This window comes from Petaurus breviceps, unplaced genomic scaffold, assembly GCF_028583685.1.
Source record: "Petaurus breviceps papuanus isolate PSGF00001 unplaced genomic scaffold, PetGlider_PUasm1.0 216, whole genome shotgun sequence".
In the NCBI taxonomy this organism is placed as follows: domain Eukaryota; kingdom Metazoa; phylum Chordata; class Mammalia; order Diprotodontia; family Petauridae; genus Petaurus; species Petaurus breviceps.
This window is the reverse complement of record NW_027185867.1, coordinates 5,045,719-5,052,301: the sequence shown is the minus strand read 5'-3', so window position 1 is coordinate 5,052,301 and position 6,583 is coordinate 5,045,719.

Sequence of the window (6,583 nt, the reverse complement as noted above, 5' to 3'; positions counted from 1 at the left end):
TCAGGAGGTTACGAAAACCAGACCTGGCTTTCCAACAGGAAGGAAAAAGGAATGAAGAGGGATGGGTTGCTGCTTTTGTATATCTAGTGAGTTCCAGCTCAGCAATCAATCAGGGAACTAACTCTTCATCATCACTTAGTGCAATTCCCCTCAGTTACATTTGGCTGAAAGTGGACTTTCCAAATGTTTTTTTTTTCCACATCTGGCAATTTTTTAAAAAGTTTGTTATTTTTACTTATTTATTTGTTTATCTATTCCACTACCTGAGCAAATTAAAATAAATAAGTCCTCAATACACAGCTACACGGCTAGGTACTCTGGTAAAGCAAATGCCCACACTGGCCATGTCTGAAAAGTGCATGTGTCTTTTTTTGCATTTCAAGTTCATCATCTCTCTGTTCAGAGGTGAGCATCATCTCCATAGGCTTCCACATGGTAGACTGTAAATAGTAAAGGGAAATCCTTCTATGCTCTAATGCCTGGTCCCCTTAAATAAGTTCACCTATGCTATAGATTTAAAAAAAAGAAGGGGAAAATTAGCTCATTAAAACCAATCAATACATCAATCATGTCTGAATAAAATATTCCACACCCACAGTGCCCCACCTCTGAAAAACTAAGAGAAGTGAGGAAGTTTTGGGGTGCTGGGACTCTGAGAATGCCAAGGCAGAGTTGTCTGAAATTAATTCACACACTCAAACCATCTCTTAGTCAAATGGCAAAAGTTTATTGTAAGGCATTAGCAAAAGCCAGTGAAGTTCCAAGGGAACCTGCAAGCTAATGAGGACGGTGCTGGGGCTTATATGGAAAAGGGACAAGGGAAAAGAATGCCAAGGATGTTAATTAGGTAAACTAGGGACTTCAAGGGATATACCAGGGGTCCAGGTGTCTTTGGGAGCAGGCACCTATAATCTATGGATGAGAAAATACAGAGTCTGCCAGGGTAATTTTGCTGATACCAGACACAGAGGGAAAAAATTTTTGTTTTCCTGCCAGAGACATGGACCTTAACGATCTGTCAAGGGAGAGTCCTCAGGCCAGCCAGGGATAAAAATCCTTGGGCCATGCACCCCTGTGTCTGTTCTGATAAAAGGAATTACAGAGTCAGACCTGGGTGTGTTCTGTAATGTGAGAATATTTTCTCCTAGGGGGCCTACTGAGAAATTGGGAGGCCTCCATAGACATGATTTTAGGGCAGGGGCCCAGGAACAAGCCCCCCATCAGAAGTATGTTTTCTCAACTCTTTTCACAGACTACACTTGGTCATAATTACACAGAATTCATTTTCTTTTTGCTTTTCTTTTTATTATTAACTTGAAAAACATCAAGAAAAATAACATAACATTTTCTCATACTAAAAAGAACATAAAAAAGACAACTGTATATGAAACTGTGACTCTCCACAACTGCTGTCATAGTGCATAAAACAAAAATAAATTGATCCCTCTTAACAACTCAAATATTTGAACACAAGGAGCACATCTATCCTGTCTTTTTTTCTTTAGATTAAAACTCTCCATTTCCTTCAAATTATCTTTGTATGATTTCTAGTCTCCATACCATCCTGAATACCCTCCTCTGGACAAAGTCCAAATTATCAATGCCCTTCCTAAAATATGGCAAGCAAATTTGGATACAAGAATCCAAATGTAGTCTGATCAGGGTAAATAACAGTGGCATATACAATCATTTCCTTCTTTCTAGACATTATAATTGATTGTATTAATGTAACCTAAAATTTTTGGATATCATATCATACATGTCTTGCAATCTACTAAAACTCTAGGGTCTTTTTCATGTTAACTGTTTTCTATTAACTCTTTTCCCCTGCTCTCTTTATGTATTTCTATATTTGTGCAGTTGATTTTTTAAAAGCTGGATATTGGGCCTTACATTTTAATTCCATTAAATTTCCTGAGTGGCAGCATGGCATAATGGATAGAATTGGCCTTCAATCAGAAAGGCCCAGGTTCAAGTCCCAACCTTGTTCATACTAGTTGGGTTACCCTGAGCAAATCACTTAACCTCTCAGTGCCCTAGACAATTCCAAGACTTTCTATTATAGAGAAGGTATCGATCACAGGTCCAGTACAAAAAAAGTATACTAATAAAATCAGCCCATCTTTCTAATTTGTCAAGATTTTTTTTTAATTTCAATTCAGTTTTCCAGTATATTAGCTATCTTTCCCAGTATTCTCATTGGGAAATTTAATGAGCACATCATGTGACTTCCTCTAAATCATTAATAAAAATGTTGAACAGAGAGAACAAAACCTATAATACTTCAAATGAGAACTCCCTTTAAATTTATTAATCAATACTCTCAAGACCATGTTTATAGGATTTCCCAGATGTATTAGTCTATGAACCTAGTTGTCCAGGCTGGAAGCCTAAAGGTCATTCTTAATGCCTTACTCTCTTTCACCCACCATCTCCAGTCTGTTGCCAAAGCTTATCAATTTTACCTTTTACCTCTTGCATATGCCCTCTTTTTTCCCCTCATACTTGTTCAGTTGTGTACAACTCTCCATGACCTCATTTAGGGTTTTCTTGGCAAAGATATTTTGCCAAAAGGAATGGTTTGCCATTTCCTTCTCCAGCTCATTTTACAGAAGAGAAAAGTGAGGCAAACAGGGTGAAGCAACGTATCCAGGGTCATATAGCTAGCAAGGGTCTGAGGCTAGAATTGAACTTGGGAAGGTGAGTCTTCCTGGATCTAGGCCCAGCACACTGTCCACTGTGCTACCTGCTGATTGTTCTACCTACCCCAAATCTCTTTCCTATGCCAGTCCTTCCTCCACTCAGTTGTCAAAGTGATCATCTAAAACCCCAGGTATGACCATGTCACTCTCCCTCCCCCATTCAGTAAATCCTAGTGGCTCCCTATTGCTTTATATAAAATATAAAATCCTCTGGTATTCAAAGCCCTTTATAACCTATTCTGCTGCCCACCCTGTCTTCTTACACCTTATTTCCCAATCCCCAAATATGGGTACTCTTTGATCCAGTGACACTGGCCTCTTTGCTGTCTCCAGGTACTTTCAATGACTGTTCCCAATGCCTGTAATGCTCTCCCTTCCTCATTTCTGCCTCCTGGCTTCTCTGACTTCCTTCAAGTCCTAGCTTTTATAGGGAACCTTTCTTCATTCCTCTTACTTCTGCTCTTTTCTCTCCTTTATTGCAAATCTATTCTGTATTTAGCTTTCTGTAAAAAGCTATTTGTGTGCAGACTCCAAGACTGTGAATTCCTTGAGAGTAGGGACTATCTTTTGCCTTTCTTTGGATCATTAATGCTTAGCATAATGTCTGGCACATAGTAGGTATTTAATAAATGTTAATTGACTGTCTAAGAAAAGAAAATGAGGTATAATCTTCTCTTGAGGAATGAATGCCATTCAATGATCCATTCCAATTATTCGATTCAAATTTTTTTCAAGAATTAACATCAAACTTGCCAGCTTTTAGTTTGCAGAATCCATCTTTTTCTCCTTTTTGAAAAGATGTTTGCCTCTCATTGTACAGCACCTCTCATTTTCAACTTTTTTTCTTTAATCATCATGGTTCATGATCCTTCTGCTACATACCTCAACAACACTTTATGTCATATGGAGACACATAGTCCATGTCCATTACACTGCTGCCCACATAATTTCTGATAGAGAACTAGTCATTAGACCTATCTTCCACTCAGAAACCTTTACTGGCTTCCCATTGCCTATAAAATAAAGAATTAACTCCTGAATATGGCATTCAATGTCTTCTATAATCTAACTCCACTACTATTTCTCTTAACATACTTTATGTTACAGCCAAACTGGTCTAACCTCTAGTCCAATGTTGTTCTGCCTTTCTGTCTTTGCACAAGCCACTACAGGTATATAATTTGCCAATACCTGAAGTGGGTATCTGATTAAATTCTTCTCTTGGTTCAAGGCCTAATTAGGGCGTCACCTCTTATAGTTGCCAAACTCTTCCTTACTCCCACTCTCCAAATTTAAAATGATCTCTCTCATCTAAAATTGTTCATAGTACATTGCCTGGATCTCTCTCTCCTTTGTCACCGTATTCCCCAGAAGCCTAAGTTCTAAGAGCAGGGTCTATGTTGTATATAGCTTTGTAATTCAGCATTTCCCCATTTCCAATATATTCCTCAATATTAATATATTAATCTCAAAAACTAGAAATGTAAGACAATTATAAACATTGCATTAAAATAATCTTATGGGCTAAAATATACAATAAAAATGGTCAGAACAAATATTAATAACATTAATCCAATGAATAAATTACATTAGTCCAATCTATTTCCAAATCATCTATGGGGGAAAAATACTCCATACATATATATCCCAATTATGACATTTTATGTTGATTATATAAATAATGTGGTAGGCTTTGGTGAGATATGTACCAGGAGTGAACATAGTAAGGAATTAACTAGGTGGAAACAAGAATAAAAAAATGTTGTAAAATAAGGGTGTTAGAAAGATACTTGGTCTAGGAATATACAATACTTGTTGGAGAGCCAGGAAGGTTTTTATTACCTTTATTTTACATTTATTCTTTCCTGAATAAATGGATAGCCTCTTCAAATGAATACAAAGAATCAGACAAATGCAAGCCCTTTTATGCTGCTTCCATTCAAATTTCCTGCCTTGTTCTTCCCTTCAGAACTGGAATTGGTTCCAGCTCTTCTGGGTTACAATCTTTTCTGATCTGACCATTACTACTCCTTAGTATGTGTCTTCCTCCCAAACATATTCCAAAAACAGATGTTGCACAGGACATGCAGTAAGATGTAAATCAGGATGAGGGGAGAAAGGTCAGAATGGCCCTATCTAATAATATAGATGGAAGAAATCTGTAAGTTTACCCTTGGAAGGGGCCTGGGCTAAGCTGGTTCAAACTGGCCAGGGTCAAAGGATGGTCACCAACTTTTCATTAACATGAGGGCTTAACTAGCCTCACACATATTAGCTGACAAACCCCAAATAGAATTAGAACCCCATTATCCTGTCCTGGGATTCATGAAGCCCATTTTGGGGAGGGAACATACTAAATTTCCTCTGCTGGCCCAGCCCTGGCTGCTGGACCCAGTCCCCTGGTCACTTGTGGCAGGTTCCCCACTCCTGCCTAAGCATTCCACAGCATGCAAATTGTTAACAACTACCATGTTTCCCCAATAATAAGACACTGTCTTATTATTTTTTTGGACAGAAAAACACCAGAGGGCTTATTTTCAGGGGAGGGCTTATTTTAATGAATATTGACAGCAATTTTAATAAACAGGTAAATGTGAACAAAAAAATGTACCAGCAAGCAAATCACTGGGGAAGAACAGGATGACTCGCTCACTACTGCAGCTCTGATTGGATGCAGCTCGGAGCGTGGCGTGCGTTTCACCCGGGGTGGGGGGGGACGGTGCATACAGAGGGTACCGTAATGTAGCATGTAGCGCAGGGGATCACCTTCACTACAGTAGCAATCTCAATAGGGCTTATTTTAGAGGAATCTTACACAGTAAGGGGAGGGCTTATTTTCGGGATAGGTCTTATTATGGGGAAACACGGTATGTGAAGGAATGCTCCAAATCTCTAGAAATAAGAGAAATGCAAATCAAAACAACCCTGTGGTTTCACCTTGCTCAGCAAATTGGCACAATGGCAAAAGGGGGACTAGTTAATGTTGGAGGTGGAGCTGGGAATTAGTACAAATATTACAGAAAATAATTTGAAATTATGCTGAGAGACTAACATATCCATACCCCCTTTGATGAAGAGATTCCACTGCTAACTTTTCAACAAGTAATTGGTATAATTCGTCATATGCTTAAAAGGTAACAGAGCAGCAATGTATTCACAGGGGCAAGGCACAAGGGGAGAGGGCATTGAGTGTTGGGTTAAATTATCTGGCTTGCATCTTCCGTGCTCTAGCTAAACTGTACAGTTTTGTCTTCTAGCAATGGGCAAAGCATTTCTTTCTGATTATGGGTAAATATAAAAACTCTTCTGTGGGCTTCAAGGTGAAAGCGATTGTGTTGCTGAACAGCATAGAAACAGAGCTCCGAACAGTTTTCAGTTGACTACAAGACTAGCATAAACGAAAAGCCAAGTAATGCTGGCCCAAGTTTTGTGTGTTTTTCTTTTTAAAACTTCACATAAAGGTCGCACCCCACTTTTTTGGAAAAAAAAAAAAGGCATAACATCTACAATGATTATACGGTGGTAATGAACTGAAGCCAGAGTCTGATACAACCAGTTTGTGTCAGAAGCAGGCCTTTAACCCAGAATTCCGGGCTCCGGGGCCGGCAGTCTCTCCATACACACCCAAGCCCTCAGCTGAGAAACCTGCTGCCAGGCCGCCTAATTGCAGACTCCTTTAGACGTAATGACATGGCCCTACAAAGTAATGACGCCATCTCGCAACACGTGTTTTTATACGAAAACCCTCGCCTCCCCTTCTGACCTACTTAGGGATGAGTCCCACAAAGACATAAATGGTCTTTTGCACCTCAGATTGCGCGCCCACCGTCCCCCTCCCAGCATCCATCTTTTAGAGGAGCCATGACAGGAAGTAACTGCAG